This window comes from Ochotona princeps, chromosome 3 (assembly GCF_030435755.1).
Source record: "Ochotona princeps isolate mOchPri1 chromosome 3, mOchPri1.hap1, whole genome shotgun sequence".
Taxonomy (NCBI): domain Eukaryota; kingdom Metazoa; phylum Chordata; class Mammalia; order Lagomorpha; family Ochotonidae; genus Ochotona; species Ochotona princeps.
This window is the reverse complement of record NC_080834.1, coordinates 58,184,952-58,210,535: the sequence shown is the minus strand read 5'-3', so window position 1 is coordinate 58,210,535 and position 25,584 is coordinate 58,184,952.

The window sequence follows — 25,584 nt, the reverse complement described above, 5'->3', positions numbered from 1 at the left end:
TTGGCTTGATTAACTTTCCTTCTGTCCTCTCTTTGTTATACTCTTTCCCCTCTATCTTGAAAAACAAGGTCAAGTCATGTTCTCCAAGCCTGTTCATTAACAGCTCTGCAGGTGTTGCTCCTGGAGAGGTCTGATGTGTTGTGTGAAGTTCTAGCCCAACTATGTTAATTTTTGATCAATGATTATGAGTTTTAATTGTGTTTAGGTAACTGGAGGTTTGTTACATAGGCCTCATTTTGAAATGTTAAATTGAGGCAGTGAATCTTCAAACCAAGGAATCTTCCAACATACTGAGCTTTGCTTTTTGCATACTAAATCTTGAAGAGAAAAAAAATGGCTTCTTGATGAAGTGTTTCCCCCAGGTTGCCAATGTGAATGTGATCATGACCTTGTGATATTTTATCTGCTCTGATATTTGCTGTCATATATATGCACAAACTTCCACTTACAAAATATGCATTTTACTTATATATGTACATATACTCACATACTCATTTATAGACCTCAGATATGTAATATGTTTGTATTAAATAAATGCTTATAATGTGATGTATATGTAAATATTTAATTATGTGTGCAACCTTGGAAATTCAACATTTAATATAGAGTGCAAAGAGGTATGGAAAAGTACATAGATATGTTGTGTAAGTTTATTTAGCTATTAAAAAGCAGAATCTGGATTCCAATCAAGAAAGCCTGACACCAAGTAAAATTGTGGCTAAAACTTTGAGTCGTTGACACAAGCATAGGACATTGCCACAGAAATACATGTGTGCTTCTTTTTTTCTAATTTAAATATTTTCAGTTGGTTTTCAACACTGAAGCTTTACTTCATCACAATTCTTAGTGGCTGCTCGTCATTCTTCCAACAAGCATTGAGTTGTTTTGCTTTGTATAGTTTCCTTTGTTTCTCTCATTAGTAATATAATCCCTTAGTATATGAAATCAAGGTACACACAGTACCTGTTGGCCTGTTCCATCTGTTATTAATGCAGTCTTCTTCTGTATACACTCAGAACAAGAGAAAACAGGCACCCATTTTCCTTGAGATAAAATGATGTTATCATTTTTCATTTTTCCCTTATCCTACCCTATTGCCTTTTTGGAAGACTTGGAGAGTCCACTGATATGTAATTGTCAGTTAAGTATTCAACATGCATTGCTATTTAAAATAGCCTCTTTAATTAGCAAAAAAAAAAAGTTTTAGTAATATCTCTCTTTGGATGTTATTGCCTACTCTGATTTAATCTCTTAAATACTTTAGTATTTTTTTGTATTTTTTTAAAGATTTATTTATTTTTATTACAAAGTCAGATATACAGAGAGGAGGAGAGACAGAGAACAAGATCTTCCATCCGATGATTCACTCCCCAAGTGAGTGCAACGGCTGGTGCTGTGCCAATCCAAAGCCAGGTACCTGGAACCTCTTCCAGGTCTCCCACGCGGGTGCAGGGTCCCAAATCTTTGGGCTATCCTCAACTGCCTTCCCAGGCCACAGGCAGGGAGCTGGATGGGAAGTGGAGCTGCTGGGATTAGAACCAGCGCCCATATGGGATCCTGGTGCGTTCAAGGAGAGGACTTTCGCCACTAGGCCACGCCTCTGGGCCCTGTGTGGTTTTTAAATATGACATCCAATCCTAGGTCATGAACAAGAAGGATATAACAGGATGTATAGTGAAAACTAAGCGACCGTTAAAATGCCTGGATCACAGCTATTATCTACCCTGTACTGCCCTTTCTCTTTCCTGAAACAGGATTAAGTTGGTTCACAACTGAACTTGCCTCCAATTAGGGATATACTTTAATCACAAGAAACTTTCATCAGATGTCAGCAAAACTCTTCTGGAAGATCGCTTTTCTTCAAATTCTAATGTGCTGAAATTTTTAAACAGTAACAGTTAAACTTAGTAACTTCAACCAATGTTTCACTTTCTTCGAGGTAATTTCTACTTTCACAATTGTTCTCTGCAGGAAATAAGTAAATTAGTAGAAAGGACTGATCTATGTCAGGAGGTCAGGATCAGACAAGGTGTTAATTTGTCCACAGATTTTATCAGCCGGGCTGCTAATATTTAAGCCTATTAGGCAGGCTCTAGCTCTGAGAGTCATTCTGTGGTGCCACAATGTAAAACAGCTGAGAATGAGAAAGGAAAACACTTTGGAAGGATTGCCTTCTAATCTCACATACTTCCAGGAGTTTACTAGATTGCAGAGAAATGAAGGTGTAATTTCAAAATCGAAGCAGGGAATAAAGTGTTCTACATTGTTAATTGGTGTCCTCTTACAAAATGAAGAAATATCATTGTTTATGTGTTTCCTCCCCTCCATGCACCCCAAGGGTGTAGTTTAAACTCAGTTTTTAGTCTATATTGCTCCCTAAGCCTAATGAATGTTGGTGACACCAGATTTCTTCACCTATGTGAAAGATGATAAGGAAGCTTAAGAAACTGAAGCTCTTTCTAAAAATTTGATTTCTCATAGATTACTTTTGGCTTTTGTTTCTGTAGACCTTAAGCTCTTCTCCAGAGATCCAAGAGCAAGAGTAGGCCTTGAATATGATAATCAGGCAGTCTTTAGAATGCCTGAAGTTAGAAATTCAGGAAGAAGTGCATAGACACTATGAAAACAAAGGAGCCTTAAGGAAAATGAGATTCTAGCTTGTGCAAACAATTTTTGCCAACATATCTATACATTTCTGCTCTGAAAATAAGTTTAAGTCAGCATTTATTAAGATCCTGGCATTCACAAAGCATAGTGCTAGGTACCGAAAAGATTAAAAGGAAAAGCCTTTGCCAGTCTTGGGGAGTCATACTTAGATGGCCAGTATCTCATATTAATACATTGTTTCCAATCCTGCCTGCTCCCCTTCAAATCAAACTCAATTTGAATGCACATGAGAAAGCAACAGTTAATTCTATAATGGCCCCTGCTATTCATGTGGGAGACCAGGATGGAGTTCCAGGCTCCTGGCTTCGGCCTGATCCAGCCCTGGCTCTTGTGGTCGTTAGGTCAACAGATGGCAAATTTCTGTCACATTGCATTTCAAACCAATTTTTCAATCTTTTCAAATAAGACTTTTTTTCGTTAGTATTGCTGTTGCTCATAGATTTTTTTTTAAAGGTGGTGATTTTCTTGTTTTGGCTAATTCTTTAGTTATATTTTAATGATAAATTTATGATTCAGTACAATAAAATATGAACAAAATGAATAAAGAGAGGAAAAGAAGAAATGTGGAGACAGAAAGAAACAAAATATCAAATAAAAGTATCCTCGACAGATTGAATGTTGACTCTGATTGCACAAAAACTGTTAATGTTTGTAACCAAGGTCACCCCAGATAAATTTTGAATAAAATAAAAATTTTAGTAAAAAATAGCCAGACTTCTTTGGTTATTTGGTGATGAGCTTTAAAAGAGACTTCCCTATTTCCTCCTATAATGATGCATTTTTTAATAACTTAGATGACAATTTTGGTAATTTAGAGAAGTAGCAACTGTCATTAAAATTTGTTCTAGTAGAATCATTATTTCCTTGAGGTGTGATAGATCACCATTTTCACCAGTATTATTTTAAGTGAGAATTATATACAACTAAACTATCAGTGAAGCTGACTCTGAGACCATAGGAAAAGCGAGTCAATAACCCCACAGCAGCATCGTATTGATCATTCACCTGATTTAGAGAGAAAGAAGGCAAATATGTTAGTGAAAGAGAGACAAATGAGTGGTGTGCCTGGCCAATTCCTGACTCATTTACAAAGGAAGTCAATGCAACTCTCTTTCTCATTTTATGGGAAATATGATAGATCTAGTTATGTAATTTATGTGGCCTTACATACTTCCTGCACCCCACTAATTGTTTTGTCCTTTCTCCTCTCTACTTTTTGCTCAGATAACTGGCAGTGACTGCAGTCTTTGGAAGGTTTTAAGGCTGTTACTATGAATCTTTCACTTAAATTTAAAAATTAAATGTATGAAGGAGATCCTATTTATAGCTTAATATTTGCAAATTACAGTAGAGGTAATACGAGGAGAAAAATTAAGCATTCACCCACATATGTCATCGCAGCTTTAACATTTTACTTAAAATGACATGATCAAAGTCTATCACTATGTTTTGCTGCCTGGTCTTAAAAATAGCAAATCAATTGCTTTAAATTGGTTTTCTTTTATCTTGGAGCTTTGGCACAATAAATTACTTTATGTAATGTTAATTTTGACTAGAAGTGTAGAACACAGTTTTGTAAATTTAATGATTTTTAAAACTTTAGTTTTCAATTGCAAGTCTCGTATGTAACAACCTGTAGTTTGTGGTATCAACAAAAACATAAAGACATTTCTCTTGAAATGATACATACAGCAAAGTGTGCTTTAAAAAAATTCAGTGTCGGGCCCGGCATGATAGCCTAGTGGCTAAAGACCTCACCTTGTGTGCACCAAGATAACACATGAGCACCAGTTCTAATCCCGGTGGCTCCACTTCCCATCCAGCTCCCTGCTTGTGGCCTGGGAAAGCAGTCTAGGAGAGCCCAAAGCCTTGGGACCCTGCACCTGCATGGGAGACCTGGAAGAAACTCCTGGCCCCCGGCTTCAGATCAGCATAGCTCCATCCGTTGTGGTCACTTGGGGAGTGAATCAACAAGCAGAAGATCTTCCTCTCTGTCTCTCCTCCTCTTTGTATATCTGACTTTGCAATAAAAAATAAATGAAACTTTTAAAAAATCAGTATATATCTACTTAATATGTGTTTATTGAATTCCTTTGAAATATACTTGTATTTGAAATTTAATGCTAGGAATGTTCATCTGAGTATGTGTTTAGTTTTGCCTACTACACAGATTTGCATTAATATTTTGAAATGAGATTCTTAACTAGAGTGACTATGGTGATAGAACTCCAAATTTTACTGAAATAAGTACACTGTGACCAAGCACAGTTTTAAGAAACTCACCTAAAATACATGAATTTGTTGAAATTAAAATACATACATACTATATATAATTTATGTGAAATATAGAAACACATACACACATGTAGAAAAAGAGAATGCTCTTCCATCTAATGGCTCACTTTCCAAATAAACACAATTGTATTTAGACTATGTCAGAGCAAGGAACTTAGAAACTCAGATCAAGTCTCTTAGGTGATTGGCCAGGACTAAATATTCTAGCTTGATATCATCCAGAGTACACATTAGCGAGAAGCTGGGTTGATTGCAGAAGCAGAATTTGACCGTAGCAACACCAATGGGATGCAGATATTACAGATGGCATAAAACCACTGCACAAAAACTTGTACCAAAATGCAGTACTAGTCATATATTTGAGCATTTTCTGCAATAGGGTGTGTTAAAATTCATTGAAAATGTAGGGGTTGTTTGGAGAGCTTGGTTAACTAAAGCTAACTCAGCATGCCTAAGTGTGAGAGCACCTGAGAACAGGCATACTAAAAACATGTGGGTGATCCTGCCCCTGATGCTTCATGAATAGAATTTTGACTAGCAAGAATCTAGTTCACACACCACAAAGGAATGGTACATTTAATCTCAAAATCTGTAACTTCAATATTATTTTTTATTTTGAACTATTTACTAACCAGATCATATATTTTAAATACTCCCTTCAAACTTCCACTAGACATGTCAAGATGTGGCTTCTTCTGAAGAAACCGATCAACATTCACATACAGATATATGTAATGACTCTCTGTCCCTCATAGCCTATTTCACTTGAAAAACACAAATATAATATCATGTTGGTTTTTGAAAGTAGGAGATTCAACTAGTAACTATCTGACTATCATATATGCCAGCAGGTGCGACAGGATAATCCAGCCTGACCAGCCTCCAGACCAGTCATCCCCAAGTCCCAGCTCTCACACTCATCGGTGGAAGCAGTAGCCATGCAAGGAGTCTCCAAAGTTGCCCTATCAGGCCTGCCAGCCCTGGGTCATGCATGTGCCAATGCATGCCGCAGCCCAGTGTATCGCCCACCCTCAGTCTCAGCTTTTACTAGCAGATATTACAGCCTGGCTCAACATGCCGAGTCCCAATCCCAGTTCTCACCAGAGGGTGCAGCCTAACCCAGTCAAGCGAAACTCCCATTTTGTCCTGGCTCTCATGCATGCTGGCAGGTGTTAAGGTCTGCCACTGTGTGGCCTGTCCCAGATCCAGCCTACACAAATGCTGATGAGTACTGCAGACTTTCCTGGCCTGGCCCACCCATAGCCCTGGATCTTGTGCTCTCCAGCGAGAATTGCAGCCCAGCAGGGGAATTCTCCAGATTCTACTACCAGGCCTACTTCCATTCCCAGATCTCACACATGTCAGTGGGGGAAGCAGCCCTGCTTGGAGAGGTCTTCCGTTAGGCCAGGCACTTCCATGTGCTGTCAGATGCTGCAACTCGGCCTAACAGCCTTCTCTCAGCCCCTGCTCACCTAATTTTCAGGTTGATTCCTGTCAGTTAAGTTTTGTGGTCTAGTCTGGGTCACTGTTTCACCACTGTCTGCTTAAACTGGCAGGTGCTGCAGTCCCACAGAGTTAAGCCCACAATTTCCCTACAGATTCTATCCACAAATCCATTATTCTCCCACCCTGTGGACCAGCCTGATATGATCCACCCCCTGCTCTGACACTTGTAGGCTGGTACTGTGTAGCCTAGCCCAGCTGGGCATGACTTCTAGGCCTGGCTTCTGTATATACTAGTGGGCAGTAGGTGATGCTATTTAGCCCAGCCCTGGTCTCCCACAAGGGTGTGTTCCTTGGCCTGGCCCAGAAATGCCTTCCAGTTTCCTCCCTGTAAATCATTCTGTCTCAGCTCTTTCTCCTGTTTGTGAATGCAATGCCCATGTCTGTGGAAGACCCAAGAAGTCACTCGTGACCTGTCAAAATGCTCCCATCTGCCATCACTGAGTAGGTCCCCAGATTCCCTTCCTCTGGCAATCCACAGCACCAACCCCCACCTCCTTCCTGGGGGCTCAGGTGGAATGTCCAAATTCAAAGTTCTTAGTTTTCTCTGCTTATTTTAAAGGAAAAAAAAAACTATACAGGAATACTAGCATTGTTAACACAAGTTTGGCATTTACCAGGCCCAGAAACGTCAGCCAGCTAAGTGGCTACTTTTTTCACCTGGGGTATGACTCTTGACTAGCTACAAGGCAACCAAAGCAGTTGCCTGACAACTGTGGTAATAAACATGCTTTTTAAAGAAATTAAGTGATCAATTTTATTTATTATGATTAAATTTAAATAAGGACCATAAATAACAGTGAATAACTAGTTAATAATTATTAAATGAAAACTAGTAAGTAGAATTTTGTATGTGGGCACTTTTTGTGTATGAAATACAATCATGTTTACTTGGGGATTGGGATAAGGTCTCTGAAAACGTCATGGACACAGGTATGCTGGAGCAGTATCTTGAGAGATAAACTCCAAACATATGTGTGTGGGGCTGCCGGGTCTGTGAAACTTGGGGGCCCAGGTCAGCTGGCCTGAGTCCTTATGCCCACATTTTTGGTGAGTACCAGGTCCATGAGACACAGTAATGGGTTTCTGACAGGTCTCCTGGCCTGGGTTAGTAAGTCTGCCTGTGTAGTGAGTGCCTAGTTTATGAGCTCCAGCAGTGGTGAGTCCAGCAGAGCTGGGGTTCCCTGGCCTCGGTCCTTAGGACCACATGCATGGTGGGTGCTGAGTCCATGAGGACTCTGGTGCACATATATGTGACTGTGTATATTACACAGTTGTGAATGGTTATTGGTACTAAATCATTGAGGTTAAGGAGGTTTTATTTTAAGACTTGTTCATTTTGAAAGAGTTGAGAGAGAGAGAGAGAGAGAGAGAGAGAATGTCTTTCATTTGATGAGTCATTTCCCAGATGGCTGCCATGGTCACCTACAGCCAGGAGAATCTTCAAGACCTACCACATGAGTGACATGAACTCAGACACTCTGACCATCTTCCATCGGTTTTTTCAGGGTTTTAGCACATAGAGAAGCGGATCAGAAGTAGAGATGTCAGTGCCCTATGCAATGGCCTAACACTTGAACCCTCACTTTGCAGCTGTCAGGATCACATATGGACCCCAGTTTGTGTCCTAGAAACTCTACTTCCCATCCAACTCCCTGTTTTGTCACCTGGGAAAGCAGTAAAAGCTGGATCAAAGCCGTAGGAACCTGAATTTGCAAGGGAGACCAGGAAGAGGCTCTTGGCTCCTGGCTATGGATCAGTTCAGCTTTGGTTGTTGCCGCAACCAGTGGACAGAAATTCTTTCTCTTTGTCTCTTTCTCTCTGTAAATCTGATTTTCCAATAAGGAAAAAAAAAAAGAAACAGAAAAGGAAATAAATTGAAAGTTCATTGAGATGTTTGCACTGCAGGTGATAGCTTCGTCACCATGGTGCAATCTTAGCCTGCAAAGATTTTTTTAGGTAGTTATTGAGACTTGAAGAATGTATTGACACGACTCATTGTTAAAGGAGGAAATAACATTCATATAGTGTAATATATGTAAAATAACCTGTACAACATGTGAGCATGGTTTAGAAGTGACCACCCTAAAACCAGTATTATTTTATCCAAATGTGTAGATGTGAAAAATGTGTGAGCTCTAGCATAGACAATTTTGAATTGAGTTTTCAAGTAATGTTGAACCTTATTAAGAGTCCCATTTAGTCTTGTAAACTAAATGGAGAGACACTGAAGGGAAGAGGCAGGTGGAACAGTTTAAAAAAAAAAGATTATTTCAATGAAAAAAATTCACTGACAATGAAGTGGTGTAGTTAGAATTTTTTTTTTTTTTTCCAAGAAGGGATCGTGTCTTAAATAGAAATAGATCACAGGTAAACAAATGAGCTTTCAGGCATTGATTCCAGTTTTGAATCTCTGGAGCAGAAATAGTATTCTTTATTTTTGCAAAAATGGACAGTTTGGGGAAAGTTGACAATAATTAATACTTCTGCAAGGATCATATACAAATCAGGAGTTTCCAGGGAACTGGAATCATAATTTTGTTCTCTTTTCAAGATTCCAGGGATGGTATCTAATTTCAGATAATGGCATATTTTTCTTTCATACCATCTTTGTAGTCTTTGCTGGAAAGGGAGGCATCACTGTATTCACTGGTGACTTTAGTATTTGAACTATTGCTTACTTCCCCTTGGCTAACTTTTTACCATGAATTTGTCCTTGGGAAATAATATGTGAATTATTATAATCATATGTACGAATTTTTAGTCAATCACTTTTTTTTTTCAGATATCATGGAAAATGGAGTTTGGATACTCAAGCTCATAATGGACAGATCTGTTATTAAGCATCTGATCTCCTGACTCTTATCACAAGTAATTGATGGTTAGTGAGCCTTCTAAAAAATCTACTTGGAGTCAAGTTCAGGAATGTGGCAAGCCAGTTATTTGGAAAATATTTTGTTCAATGACACAAGAAATCAGAGGTCATTTCTCCATTGCCAGGATAAATTCAGTGAAGATTTAGACATCATTAAACTTTTAGATGTAGAATCTTAAGGAAGCTGTTTATTTCCTCTTGCTCTCTTTCAATTTGTTATCTATACTGTTTTGTACACACACAGAGAGACACACACACCCAAACACAGGCACATACATGTATAAACATCTAGAGGATTAGTTTTCTTCCCAAGAAATTGGGGATATGAAAAAGAGTCAACATAGAAATTTTGCTGACAAACTGAAAGCATTCTAACCAGGCATGGACAATAAAGTTTGTGTTTACTCTGATTCCATTCTCTATTTCATAAACGAAAGAACATTGGTGCGAAAGAAATTGCACTTGTAGTAAGACAGTACCATTTGATTAAAGGAGGAAAACAAACAACAAAGAGTAATAGCCCAAAGGAGGGTTAAGAACCCATTGCACTCTATCCACAAAACAATTGACTTTCTGCTTTTATACATCAGTCACGTGAGCCTAGTCAATATCTTGTCCTGAGAGATGGATACTCTGTGTACGTGCTGACAAAATCAGGTTTATGTATCTATAGTACTGAAGGGCTGACATTTGACCACAGCAATTTTGCTAAAGTAATGAATGCCACCCTGGAGGTCTTTTGGCGGCCATCTTGCTAGCCTAATGCAGGAAAACAACCTATAGGCAGCAGTACATTGGTTTAATTCTTACTAAAAATTTGAGTATTTGTTTTCGGTATTTGTTATTCATCTCAAGAAATGTTGGAATGCTTTCCCTCGACTTATTGATAATGTTGAAATTTTTATTATATTTACAAATGGAAATTTAATAATAGGTTGAGTATTTTAAATATAGAAACCAGCTGATGACTTAACTTTTAAAATGTGTAAGGGCATCTATTAATGTTTGTGAAATAAAGAGAGAGATACAGTAATGATAAATATAATGAACTAGGACTAAATGAATGAAAATATATAATAAGAGTTTGAGAATGCGTAAAGAAAACAGAGAATCTGGGGTTTTACAATGCAATATTCTTACAATATTCTTAAATATTTTGTAAGAATCAGTGGATGAGCATAAGCAGACACATATACACATATTTATCAATCAGAATTTTGTTTATTATATTATTAGAAAATCAAAGCAGAAACTATGGAATATTACTCATCATACATGTACATTTATTCAAAAATCAAACATTTAATAACTGTTTTATGCAGTTAGTATTGATAAATGAAATTTATTGAGAGAGAAATTTTAAACTTGAAGAATGATAAATTTATACTCACGTTTTTGTTCCTTTTGTTTATTCCAGATGTTCATTGAAAACCTATATTTTGAAGAAAATATAAGACTCAGATTTTCAGTAGCTGACAATATTTGCCTTTCTTTATCTCAACGCTACATGTCAGCAAAATCTGGAGATTTTCATTTCTACTCTGATCTTTGGGGGAAATGCCATTTCTCAATTTTACTGAGATGTATCAACACTCTTGGAAAAAGTGCTTCCTAGGGAACATAAAGAAAGAAAAAGATGTAGTATAGCCAGTCTTCTCCAAATTAAAATGTTCAGGCATTTACATACACTTATTGCTACATATTCCTGCATTTTCTTTTTTCTATGTGTATTTGAAGGTCATTATGACAAAGAAGGAGAGACAATAGTTATTATCTCCCACCTCCTGACCCACTCCCTACATGGCTGCACTGGTCAGGACTGTGCCAAGGTTAGGCATTTCAACTGGGTATCCCACATAGATGACAAATCCAAACAATTGAATCCTCTTCTAGTGCTTTTCCCAGTCACAGCAGTAGGGAAGTGCACCAAAAATAAAGCAGCCAGATCATGAACCAGCATCTAAATAGGATGCCCACATTACAGCAGTTGCTTAACTACTGTGCTACAAAACCAGCCACTGTAATTTCTTTTAATCTTTCCAATTATATTGAAGTCTAATCGACAAAGCCTTTTATACACTTACAATGTATAGTAGTACTTTTAATGTATGAATACATTATAAAATAATTATCCAAATCAAGTCAATTGACATCCATTTCATCACAGTTATTGTTCTAAAGTGAGAATATGTAAGATCTACTCTTAATAATTTCATGCATATAAAATTCTATTATTAACAGCAGTCATATTGCTATATTTATATCTCCAGAGCCTATTCATCCTGTGTAATTAAAATTGTATGCCTCTTGACCAACATTTCCCCTTTTTATACAGCCTCTACCTGCTAGCAACAAAAGTTCTACTCTTATTAGTCTATTAGTTTATTGGACAAGTCCAAACACTTATGTTTACTACAGCTTTATAGTATAATTTTAATCGTGTAATTACTGTGAGTTCAGCTTTCCTTTCGCTCAAAATCAGCTTAAGTTTTTATGATTTTCTGTAATTCAAAGAAAATTTTAAAGTGATCAAATTTTTCATTTTTTTGTACCGCATACCACTTAGACCAATGATAGGCACTGCAATGAAATTGCAGATCACTTTGAATATTATGGTCACTTTTAACAATAATAATTCTCCTGATCCATATAAAAAGTAATATTTTCCATTTATTTATATATTCTTCAATTGTATTGATCAGTATTGTATAGATTTTTGCATCCATAGCTTGTGCATCCTCCATCCTGGCTTTCCACATGAGTGTAGCATCCCAAAGACTTAGCCATCCTCCCCTGAATTCCTAAACCAAAAGCAAGGAGCTGGATTGAAAGTGGAGCTGGCAAAATGTGAACTCAAACCCATAGAGGGTGACAGTACCAAGGGCAGAGAATTAACCTGTTGAACCACTGTTCCTGCCCCATTTTGTGCTGTTGTGTTATGTTACTCTTTTTCTTTATTTTAGGATATGTTTAAATTTTTTAAAGGTTTATTTTATTATTGCAAAGTCAGGTATACAGGGAGGAGGAGAGAGAGAGATCTTCCAGCCACTGATTCACTCCCCAAGTGGCTGCAATGGCTAGAGCTGAGCCATCCAAAGCCATGAGCCCGGAGCCTCTTCCAGTCTGCCACACAGGTACAGTGTCCCAAAACTTTGGGCCATCCTCAACTGTTTTCACAGGCCACAAGCAGGGAGCTGGATGGGAAACAGGGCCACTGGGATTATAACTGGCGCCCATATGGGATTTCGGCGTGTTCAAGGTGAGGAATTTAGCTGCTGAGCTACCGTGTCAGGCTCCTAATTTTGTTTGCTAACCTTGTGTCTTTGTTGTTCAGTATCTTCCATAATTTCAACTAAATTGCAAATTTTCCATTTTTCCCCCAAAAACCGATTTCTATTTTTAAATCATTGTCATCTGAAATGCCAAGAGATGCAATCTCTGACCTTTCTATTTTTATATACTTCCTTAAGTGTTAGAATTTTTTGCTATTATTTCTACAAATTAGGTTTCTGGATATTTTGCCTTTTAAAAATTATTAATTTATATGTTTGTTTCTTGATACTATCTCATGGATTATGTAAGTTTGTTCATTCCTCATCTTTTTTGGTTGTTCTTCTGAGCTGTATCTGGAATACATAAGGTACCACTTGTGCTTATGGTCTTGTTCAAACCTGGAGCCGGGGCTGCACAGGGAAGCATAGAGACCAATCCGAAAGGGACGAGCATGGAACCTAAGCCTATGGTCAGTTGAGAGCTTACAGCTATGGAGGGTCTATTATTAGGCCATACATGGTAGGCCAGGGCCTTTGTTACTCTAAAGTAGGTTAAGTTTTAGGGATCTTAGAGACTTCATACCTGTACTTGTACAGGGGAAGGGTTGCTTTAGTGACCCACAGCAATCAAACCGTTTCAATCCACTTGAGGTGTTTTGGCACTGAGATTCACTGGGGAAGAACTAGCACTCTATTTATATGGGTATAATATGAGACAAGCCTGGAGCTGGATTCTTGGTACTATCCCTGTGACCTGGGCTGGGATAGACCTGTATTTTGGGATTGTTGGAACCTGGGGCTAATATGGAGATTCTGGAGCTCAGGTTCATTGGAGTAGGCTAAAAACCAGGTTCCACAGGAACAGTTTTTACTTTCTTTTCTATGCTTTTTAAAATATTTATTTTATTGTTTTTATTTGGAAAATCAGACATACAGAGATGAGGAGAGACCGACAGGAAGATCTTCCATCCACTGATTCACTCCCCAAGTGACTGCAGCGGCTGGCTGGAGCTGAGCAGATGCAAAGCCAGGAAACAGGAGCTTCTACCAGGTCACCCACGCAGGTGCAAGGTTACAAAGCTTTGGCCCATATTCTACTGCTTTCCCAGGCCACAAGCAAAGAGCTGACTAGGAAGCAGAGCTTCCGGGACAAGAATTGGTACCCATATTGGATCCTGGTGCATGCAGGGTGAGACTTTAAACCCTAGGTTACTGTGCTAGGCCCTCTTTTTTCTTTCTTTAAAGATTTACTTATTGTTATTGAAAAGGCAGATTAGATTTTACAAAAAGAAAGAGACAGGGAAGAAGTCTTTCTCCTGCTGCTTCATTCTCTGAATGGCCTGAGCCAATCAGAAGCTTGTAGTTTCTTCCTGGTCATCATGATGGTACACCGTTCTAAGGCTTTGGGCTATTCTCTACTGCTTCCCAGGCCAGAAGCAGGAAGCTGGATGGAAAGTGGAGCAGCTGGGATAGGAACCAGAGTCCTTATGGGATCCTGGTGCTTACAAGCTGAGGATGTAGCTATTGAACCACTACTCCAGAGCAATTCTGCACAGGATGGCCAACATCCCGAGTCTGTTGCAGCTCAAATCTGTGACTTCCCTGAGATTGATAATGTGGACACCAGTGTAGACATACATTTAGCAAGCCAAGTGTTCTGATCATACTTCTCTATCTTAAATTTCAAGAAACCTTTCCTTTACTAAGGAAATTAAGTATACTAAAAAATAATACCACAAACACAATGGATTCTAGAGTAGTTGGGTGTTAATTTACCTCCTATGACTCAGCTAGGTCAGTGAATGGAGACTCCACAGTAGGAGAATTAAGAAGAGAAGGACTGCAAAGATTTTCCTCATTGACATAGAAATTATGGGAAAGGAGGCATGTGATAAAGGGGGCTAGGATGGGATGAGAGAATGCTAGACTGACTTATTCTGAATAATTACACAAACTACAGCAGTTTGGGCTCTTTATTATGTATTTCAATGTATTAAACATTTAATATTATATTTTATAATTCTGAATGAAACATGAGCTAAGTACTATTATTTAAAATATAAAATGAGAAAACCAGATATTAAATGCAATTAATAATCTTATTAAAAAATCACAATTGTATTCAGAATGGAAATAATATTTTTACATTTTGTTTAATTAATTAATTAAGTTTTATTTATCTAGTTGAATACAACTGTGTCCAAAGGTGTGTAGGCATATTTTAGGCCCTGATCTCCAGCAGTTTAAAAAATAGAGGTATTCTTTTTGATTTTATCCTAGCAATACACATGAAGTGACCAAACCAAATTTTAGGATTAGTGTAAGGTTTTTTTGATACATAAAATCTAGCAATATTAACTCCTAGAGTCTTGGACAGTTTTACATGAAATGCTTATAATACCTGGGATCATAGAAGACATCCTAAAAGTTAGAGGGAAGGCAAGCAAGAATGTTGCAAAACTCATACAGAATGTATTTTTCATGAAACATTTCTCAGTATTTTAAAAACAGCTTATGTTTTTGCATTGTAAATTAAATTTACATTTATACAATTAAGAATTACGTAATTAGCACAATGGGACAATGTTTGGGACTGTTTATAACTTTACAACATAATATAGAAATGTGTGATTGTTTTAGAATGCTAGCATATTGCATTGTATAAGAATATGGCTGTGTCGTATATTAGAAAAAACATGATATTTGTATTTTTGGAATTAGCTTATTCTGGACACATACTCACCTCATCAACACATTCTCATCAGAGTCAAATTTTATAATGCCTTCACTTTTTGGTGTATCTGGTGTACACAAGAAGATAGAAGAATACACAAGATTTTATGTCCTTTCAAATCTACTGGTTTGTTAAATAAGGATAGATAATTATGTAACATATAATTGCTATGTAAGTATATATAATCAAATACATATATAAATAATATATAAATATATATGAATATGTAAATATATAAATAATTAAATTCTTCTAAGAAACAATAAATGTGAGTTAAAAACTTTCAAATCAATGGACAAACATCACAGTTTTTGCTCTAAAAGCTAAAGAAAGTGATAGGTAAGCGCAGAATAAGAGTAAACTGAAGTAAAACTAAGACACGGTATTAAAAGCCTTCCTGTCATGAACACATACCAATTTGGCTAAGTAACCTGCACAATATGAAAAAATAAGCTTGTTTTTCATGGTGCTTATGCTATAAATAAAAGTATATTTCCTCCTCGGTTTTGAATAACATATTGCCTACCTGATTATTTCTTAGAAAATGTTTAAGAAAATCTCCAGTGCAATTTTCCAATATTGGTTGCATTATATCAATATAATATTAGAGCTACAAACACACACACACACACACACACAGAGCCAAGAGCCCAAGACAACTTACCACTGACATTAGAATGCCTGGGTTTGATGTCTGGATCCAGCCACAGTTCCTTGCTAATGTAGACCATGGGAGGCAACAGCGATGATTCTAGTAGTCAGTTCCTGCAACTCATGTGGAAGACCTGGATATTGCATTCCCAGTTTCTGTCTTTGACCTGAATATTGTGGGCATCTGAGGAGTTAACAAATAAATAGGAAATTTCTTTTTGTCTGAAAATCTCTCATCTCATTCTCTCCCATGCCTCACTGCTTTCTTCCCTCTCAATCTTAATTAAGTAAACATTTTCAATAAGGAAAAAAGTTATTTAGGGATAAAATTTATTGCACAAAAATAAGGATTAAGAAATATTAGAGAGGATATGGTTACATATTACATGTCTTTGAAAGTACATAATATCTGAACAAGATCCGTATTCCCTTCCTAGTTGTAGAACATTGATGTTAGAGAAATGAAATGGAAGAGATTTTTCTGTTTCCTTTTTGTCACTCATGCGTTGCTTACTCAGAGGTGCATTTTTTCATGGTGGTATAATTTGTTGTTGATGTTGTTGCTGTTGTGGTGGTGGTAGTGGCTTTTCTAACTCATACCAGTTATTGACCTTGTTTCATGGCTTCCCAATTATGTAAATGTATAATGATGGGGTACTGGGGTCTCTCATATACAGATGTGGAAGTGGGAGCATAATGGGACATGCATTCCTGTTTTCAGAAGAAAGATTGATTCCCAGTGAAACTGTTGGAAATGTGTAGACAATAGGATGCTGTACTGTCTGACATTGTCTATACCTACAATGTCAGGGTACACTCATAAAGACTGATAGAATTATGATTCCTTATGAAGGACTACACCATTTTAGTAAAATGGAGAAAATCTGTCGGGGGTGGGAGTGTGAGGTGGAATCCCAGTCTATATGAAATTGTATCACATAATTTTTAAAAAAGAATACAAAGGAAACTAAAAAAAAGATATATCTGTTTTTCTTTGTAAAGCAGAGTTACAGAAAAGAGGGACAAAGATGTTCTATTTGCTGATTCACTCCCCAGATGCCTGAAGGGGCAGAACTTTATCCATTTGAAGGTAGGAGTCAGGAAGCAGGAGCGTCTTTCAGACGTCTCCCACATGAATGTGCAAGGAGACGAAATCTACTGTTTCCCGGGCTATTAACTGGAAGCTGGATGGAAATGACAAACCCCCAACTGGAACCAATACACACATAGGATGCTGGCATTGTAGGAGGTGGATTTAACAGCTAACAACTGCACTGGATCCCAACAAAGGCTCTTGTATAATTTTGTGGGGCAGAGTTAAAGAAGAACAAAATTAGAGTGAATAGTAATGGAATTAAAGAAGAATACATAAATTTGGGGTCTATGTTATTGTTGTCAACAAAAGAAACTTTTACATTATAAGCTTCCTGGTGTTTATGAAGGTCATAAGTATAAAATAACAACAAATTTTGAAAACAAAGAATATCTGTTGGATTTGTATTGATGATAGTAAAGGCAACTTTATACTTTTGTCCATTTTATTGTCTATAATATATAATTCATCAAAACAAAATTTTTACACTTAAAGTCTTTCCAACATGTAATTGAAAAAGTAAAATGGCTTGCTCACATAACAAAATCTGTGTTGCATGAAGTTAGTGAATGGCCACAAATGTGGTGAGCTCCGTGACTGTATTCTGCAATTTATGTCTTGAAAAATCTATAAAAATTGGTACAACCAATATTGTGTTTGCTTACAGTGCTTGCTTCTGACTTAATTCTGTTACTAACAAATCAGAATACAAATGATTCAAATTTATCCTTGCCAAGTGTATCATAAATGATATATTTACATCAATTTACATATGATAAGAATCTCCTCATTCTGCACAAGGATTTCTAGCACCATCATCCTCTTGAAAGGCATCCTACTGCTTTGATTATATGTTGCTATTATGTCTGTACCCCATAGATATCATACCTCATTGCACTTTTTAAAGTTTATTCCCACCTGACACAGCATTGAAAATGTAAGACACACTGCAAAAGTGATTCAATAAAACAATATTGCAATGTTCATCTTCGAGATTTGATCCACATATGAAATCAATTTGTTTCAACATATAATTATCTACCATTGTGTTTCAAGTTTATTCCAAAACACATCAAATTGGCCAGTGCTAATGGTGCCCATTTTCTATTTTACCCTTTCCATTTGCAGAACACAGAAACCACACAAATTGGATTTAGTCAGTGTAATTTATATTTCTCACAGAATTGCAGCCAAAAAAACCCCAAAAATTCCTTTTCTAAAAATAATAAGAAATAAGTAGGCTTATTGAAGAATACATTTTATACTCTGTAAAGATTTTAAATAACACATCTCACCTTTATCTTCCTTAATTTTTACATTGTTTTGGAGACTTTCTCTTCATTGGTCTTAAATAATAAGGGGGGGAGAAAAACTTCACTGAAATATTTTTTGTGCTTGACAGGATTATACAATACAGCACAATAATCTTTGACTCACCAAATACCACTTACAAAAGATCTATTTCTTAGAGGAAGATGCAGACTTATTTGCTTCATCACATGTTTTCACAATTTAGCTGTTTTCTAATTTTGTTTCTACTTCTGAAACTTTATGTAAGGGGGACAAATTTCATGTATTTTATACATTCAAATAAAGATCATAATAATACTCCCCATCTAGCTTCCTCGTTTAAATCCACTCTTACTTTTCCATCTTCTTGTTTTTCTTTTAGTCTTTACAATTATATACTTTCACTTTGTTTATGTTTGTGATCCATATTAGGATTCCATTCAGATAAAAGTGATATCATTCGTTGATTCAGATATAACTTACTAGAAGCTTTAATTACCAAAATCTGTTACCATATCCCTGTTACGTGAAAGGAATAAGAGAGTTCAAGAAACTTCTATTAAATATACAATTTGAATACTAAACATAGTCCCTTTTACAAGCTATGAAACATGAGGTACCTTGAAACAGATATATCGTTACACAATAGCGAGGAAAGTGAGGAGGAGTGAAGATAAAAAAATCAAACCGGATCTGGAAAGGAGTGTGTAGATGGGCTATTGTGGAGAAAGAGACAAAACAGCAAGAAAGGGAGCTTTTAGCAACAGTTGGATTTCCACTTTGTTCTGTACAGTGCACACATGACTGCAAGGATCAATACAATCTTCAAACACTGAATTCAACACCATCCACGACATTCACTCTCCTCTGAGACACAGGCGCAAACTCCAGGATATGAATGAAAAAATTTTCTCATGTTCTGTTTTTTTAAAGAAATATCAGCAGTACTTTAGTCTCATGCTTCTGAACAAGGTTAATTGATTAACAGGTGACAAACATCACAGCGTTTTTCTCTTGGAGATACTCATTTTTTTCTTTTCTCAGTACCTCAAGCTTCTTAAAAATGAATATTTTTAATCTATTACTCCTGGTTTAGAGCATAAACATGCTCTCACTCATTGCTCAGGTCTCACTGAAATTAGTTGTGGTTGTAGTACAAACAAACAGATTGCTTCTTTCCTTTATGCAATGATTTACGGCCAGTTAAGCATCATTTGAAGAACTGGAGATACTGTAGTTAAAAAAAAACATTGCTGCATTTGAAAAAACTTACATTTGAGGGATGAGATACACCCTAAGAAAATGATTTCTGGTGGAACAGTTTATCAAATATAAATCATAAGAAATGAGACAGAAAGAGATTGGGTGGGGTGAGCTAATATACAGAGTCTCTGACTATGTGACATTTGAACAAAGATCCAAAACTATGGGAGCAGGTCCTGTAATCTCTTAGTGATGAGTAATGTAACAGAAGCAGCAGCAAGTCTTAAGGGTGAATGAGAAATGACAAGATAGTCAATGAGATTGCAGTGGTGTGATACAAGGAATAGTAATCAGAGTATGGCTTACGGATGATAGGGCGTGTGCAGATGGAAGAATTTAAATAGGTCTATTGGACTCTGTAAACCTTACTAGAAGTTCTCTCCTTATAAATAGTGTAGGAAATCATCGGCAGTTTAACAGCTGCATTAATATTATGACTTATGACATGTAGAAAACATTCTGTAAAAAGGCACCGCTGAAACAGTTTTATCAGTTAATGTTTGATTTCAGTGTCCCAGGAAAGACAAAAATTATTCTTTAGCTAAGGCTGTAGATGAGCAGACATGGTTGTATCTTGTATACATTCTAGATTTCAGTAACAAGTCTTTGCAGATAGGTTAATCATGAACATAAAGAGTAGAAAATTATGAGCAACTCCACATGAATGAGGTATATTGATTGATGTAACCAGTATTTTAGGAGAAAGTTAAGGGTAATTCAAGTTTGGTTAAGCTTTAGTTACTAATTAGGCATTGAAAAGAGTGAGTGAAAAGTTGAGTATTTAACAACGTAAACAAGGAAAATGGTTGATATCTATTTGAGAGTTAGTCTATGAGGATAGTATTCAAAACTGTAGGACAAAACAAAGTTGCTCAGTGAATTAAGTTAGGAAAACAAAGTACCTAAGTCCAAAGTCTAAAGATAATTCAATATTTCGAGTTAGGTAGAATTAGGAGGATTCATAAACAGACACGAGTAGCAATGTGTGTCTGAGAAGACGCCAGATGCCTATAATCTGTTGAATTGAAAGTCAAGACATAGACTCATAAATACAGGAGTTTTCTCAGTGTCAAGCTGCTGAAGGAGTGACAGAGGTGAAGACTCAGGAATGGCCATGATATTTCAAGTTTATCAGTCATTTATGAGTTGATGCTGATTCAGAGGAAGACTTCAGAAGAAATACTGTTCAGAGAGAACGAGAACTAAGAAAATTCAGACAGCAAGTAAGCACAACTTTTTGAAAAACTTTGACAAAGAAAATTATAGGGGCACAAAGAATATATGAGAATACACAAGTTAAAGAGATTTTTGTAATAGGCATAGAATGGTATGCTTCTGCTCAGATAAGAAGCCGGTGTGGGGCTGGGAAAGATAAAAATTGATGACTCAGGAGAAGGGAGATTAGCAAGCTTGTCATGTTACCACCTACAATAGCAAGGTCACACTTTGTATTATTCCTGTACAAATGGAGTCTTCTGACATTTTTTGTCATATTTTATATCTCTAACATTCAACACTCAGAAGCAGAGGCACAGAGCTTGAATTCTGTTTTATCAATCAAGAATTTTCTGTACAATAAAGAGCCACAGCAGCATTAAGACCCTTGGAGATCTCCCTCTCTTTCAAATACAACTACCTTCCTTGTCCACTCCTTCTTTTCTTATAAATAATTCCATTGCTTTGTGGATTTTTTTTCACAATAAGCTAATTGTGTATTATTTCTCTTTTTTTTCAATCCAAAGTTCATTGATAAGGATATACTAGAGACAATTTTAGAGTTGAAGAATAAATGAATCTAAGCTGATTTGTGTATTTAAATTTATTATAATCTATTACAGTATTTAATACTTTCTGGTATTTAGGTTGTCAGAAATCTCAAATGAAAATTATAAATAAATTAATAAAACTAACTTCATTGGATAAGAAACTAATTTAAGTCAAATTTGTTTGGGATAAAAAGCTTTATTTGTAAACAAGGAATAAAGATCAATTTTACCCCCTGCCCATATGTTTCATTAAAATGTTGTTACTGTAAGGAAATGCCATGTCACTCAATTTATTTTTGAAATTCTCATCATGGATTGCACTGCTCCTGAGGCCATGCTAATCTCTACGTGATGAACAGAGTATAAATCATGTGATTGTGCTCTAGTAAGTAGGAAATGGAAAAATAATTACTTCCTTTCAGTGTTTATAAAAAATGCATGAAAATAATGTCTACTTAAAACACACCAGAAAATAAAACACTTCTAGCAACTGCTCTGAAATCTTTTTGAGAAGAGAAATGTTTGAGTTAGAGTAACTTCTAAGAACATAAAAAGCATGCAAGGAAATCAGTCTAATATTTGCTGAAGTTGTCTGTCAGTGTTTTTGTTTCCTTACGGAACCCACCATGAAATATGCTGCCAAGTTTACTTCTTGGCAGCTATGTCCCAAAGCATAATTATCATCTAGTGCCTGTTTCTTTGGGAGCATGACAGAAAACAGCAACAAGCAATGTCTTCGATTTTAACAAATGAATTATCAGACATGCTTGCTATCTATATTTTAAATGTGTAGTCTGTAAGTCCCTCATTATATATTCCTTAATGCAACACTTTTCCATTAGAATTGCGTCCAACAAGAAATAATTATACTAAAACATAATGCATTCTGATTTTAAAAAGCTTGATTTTCCAGGATTTTCTCTATCACTAGCAGTTGGGAAATGGCCATATTATAATTCTCTGGATTCCCAGTCATAAGATTTTTACAAGGACACCTGACATCCAACATCTAAGTCCATATCAAACATGAAAAAATATGAATACAACTAATCAATTTTGGACAGTGTAAAGGGCTGTGAAGTAAAATACTTTATTTTTTACCGCATTTGGGAAAAAAAGTGCTTAATTCTCCAGATTAGCTTTAGAAAACAATAGAGAAAGCATGGAATCATTAGAATTATTATAAATAAAAACTTAAGATGTCTAGTTACAAATTTTATGATGTAATAAATAAAACCATCATTATCTAAGGTTGCTTTTATTCTTAATGATGTCTTATTTCCATTAGATCCAATAGAAATTAAGACGGAGAATAACTGTTATCTGATGGTCATTGATACATGTGAAATCATTCTATCAGAGAAAATTGTGCTCTCCCTGGTAGGAGCTAACACAATGCCATTGAACACTATGGGAGCTTCATGAATAGTTTACAACAATTCAAGAGGCCATATGTCCGAATCCACAGTCATTGATACCTTTTGGCATGGATTTCAAAGAGTGGCAATATTGGCAGCTTTGGATATTGAACTGAAGCTGGGGATTGTTCATTTTAATTAAGGGTTGGAGTATCTTGGCATGGAGTGCATCACACAATCTAATGAGCACTTCAGTAAGGAATTGGAAAATATGGATTGTAAATCTCTGATTTTTTTTGTTATTAAAGTACTAAATGAAGGCATTATCTGTTCATTACTGAAAGATAGTAAGAAATGCGATACATTGTTAAAAAGTAATACAAAGATACATGTCATGGTAATAGAAAGATACATGTCATGCTAAGAATATTCTAAAACATTTTAGTTCTCAAAAACTTATTTAACCTATTACCTTTAAGTTTTCAATATTTTAAATACATAAATAAGAATAGTTTGGAGGAATAAATAAATAAATAACAAATGGTAAACTGTGAAAATCTTATTATACAATGGAAGTTATAATGCTGCAGTAATCATTATAGGAGGAAACTCAATTTCATGGAATTGTGAATTATGAAGAAAATATGTGATTTTCTTGTTTTCTTTTGTACAAAATTAATATAATTTAATCCCACTTTCCACCTAAATTATGACATGTCTTTTGATTTAAATCAATTCAGTAGTGACTGTGGTGGAGTATCACAGTTACCCAAAGAGCATTAACCGCTTTGCATTGATAAGCCTGTATATGAGTGATACTTGTTTATGGAATATCTTTCATGTGATTCAGAGAGCTGGTTCAGATGAGTCATGGGTTTTCCTTTTCTATCATGATTAATTTTGGGCCAGTGACTAGGGGTTAAAACATAGATAATCTGTACTGTATGAAATCCATACAGAAGTCTGATCCAAACTAATAGCATCACATACCACCAACACGTTAAAATACCAATTACTAGAAATAAACAGAGTGGGGCAATTTGTCCTTACACTAGAGGTAATTCAACTTACACAGGTGTCTACTATTCTGATACAGTGTACTGTCTTCTGCTAGAGAGAGACAGAGAAAGGCGTGTTATTTTATTCACTCTCTAAGAAATACCACATAAACCCTGAAGAGACTTTTTTCTTAGTCCTTGGAAAGGATGTCGACTCCGTATTCTTTAGATGTCTTCAGAGAGCTCTTGCAAATAAAAAACAGTTCCTGTGGTGTCATTTCAGGGATAAAACAGAATGCATTTCCTTGATTCATAGTAACTTATTTCTTTCTTGTTTATATTAATTTGAAATGGGACTTCTGTTCTAAGTGGCTGGAGCTGTGGTACAATGAAGCCACCTCCTGACAGGTTGACATCTCATGTAGGTGAATCCAAGCTGTCCACTTTGCATCGTGTTCACTGCTGATAAACCTGGGAAAACAGCAGAAGAATTCACAGGGTGTTTGAGTTGCTACACCTACATGGGCGACCTGAATGAAGCTCCTGGCTTATAGATGTGGTCCAGCTCAGGTCTAGCCATCATGGTCATTTGGGGAGTGCAACAGAGGATAGAACAAATCTCTTCCTCTCTGTGTAACTTTGCCTTTCAAACTAATAAAATCATCTTTAAAACATAAGATATCTATGACTGGAAATTTAGTATAGTTGAATTATTATGCCATTCTATTGGAAGAGTACTGTGGTTTTCTGCTGGTTAGGTTGAATACCATGATCCAGAATATAGCCTAGAGACACAAGATCATAAAACAGCACTGGTACTAAGAAGATTGAAGATCGAGGCTGGTGCCATAGTCCAATGGCTAAATCCTCACCTTTCATGTGCCGGGACTCCGGCACATATGGGAACCTGCCAGCATCGCAGCTGCTCCATTCCCATGCAGCTCCTTGCTGTGGCCGGGAAAGCAATGGAGGATGGCCCAAAGAATTGGGACTTTGTTCCCATTTGGGAAACCTGGAAGACACTATAGGCTCCTGATTTCAAATCAGATCAGCTCTGTTCTAGCCATCGTGGCCACTTAGGGAGTGAAAAAGTAGACAGATGTATGTCTGCCTTTCCATTAAAAATAAATACATATTTTGACTAAATTCTTCAATGATTCATAGATCATACAGTAGCATCATTTTCTTCAAGAAGGTTCTTGACTTTCTTTTTCATTTCTTCAGCAACACATTAGTCATTCAGTAGCATGTTATTTAACTTCATGATGTTGTTAAATTTGTTTTCTTTCAGTTGTTGGTTATGATTTGTGGCTTTTCATTTAAGGGGGTGTATAGTAACTCTGTAATGGATATTATCACATCAAGTAGCATGTTATTTAACCTCACGGCAGTATAAATTTCTATTTCTCTTCCTGTTATTGATCTTGTATTGTGGCTTTTCATTTAAGGGGGTGCATAGTAACTGTGTAATGGAGACTGTCATATCCAGATGTGAGGATACGATGCAGTATGTGTTCTACTTTCAGACAACAATGGACTCCCAATGAAACTGTTTACTCTATCTTGACAACAGGACGCTGGTCTCTGCCATTGTCCATGCCCACAATGATGGACTTACGATTGTGTATAAAGAACTATATATAGTAATTATAGAGGAGAACTCAGTGAGATGGGGAATGGGGATGGGATAAGGAAATCCTGTATGGAACTGGATCATACAACGATAATAATAAAAATAAGTAAAATTAAAAAAGGAGTGAAGATAAAAATATATTATAATTAGGTCATTGGCAAAGGAACAAAGTATTTCTGGAAGGAA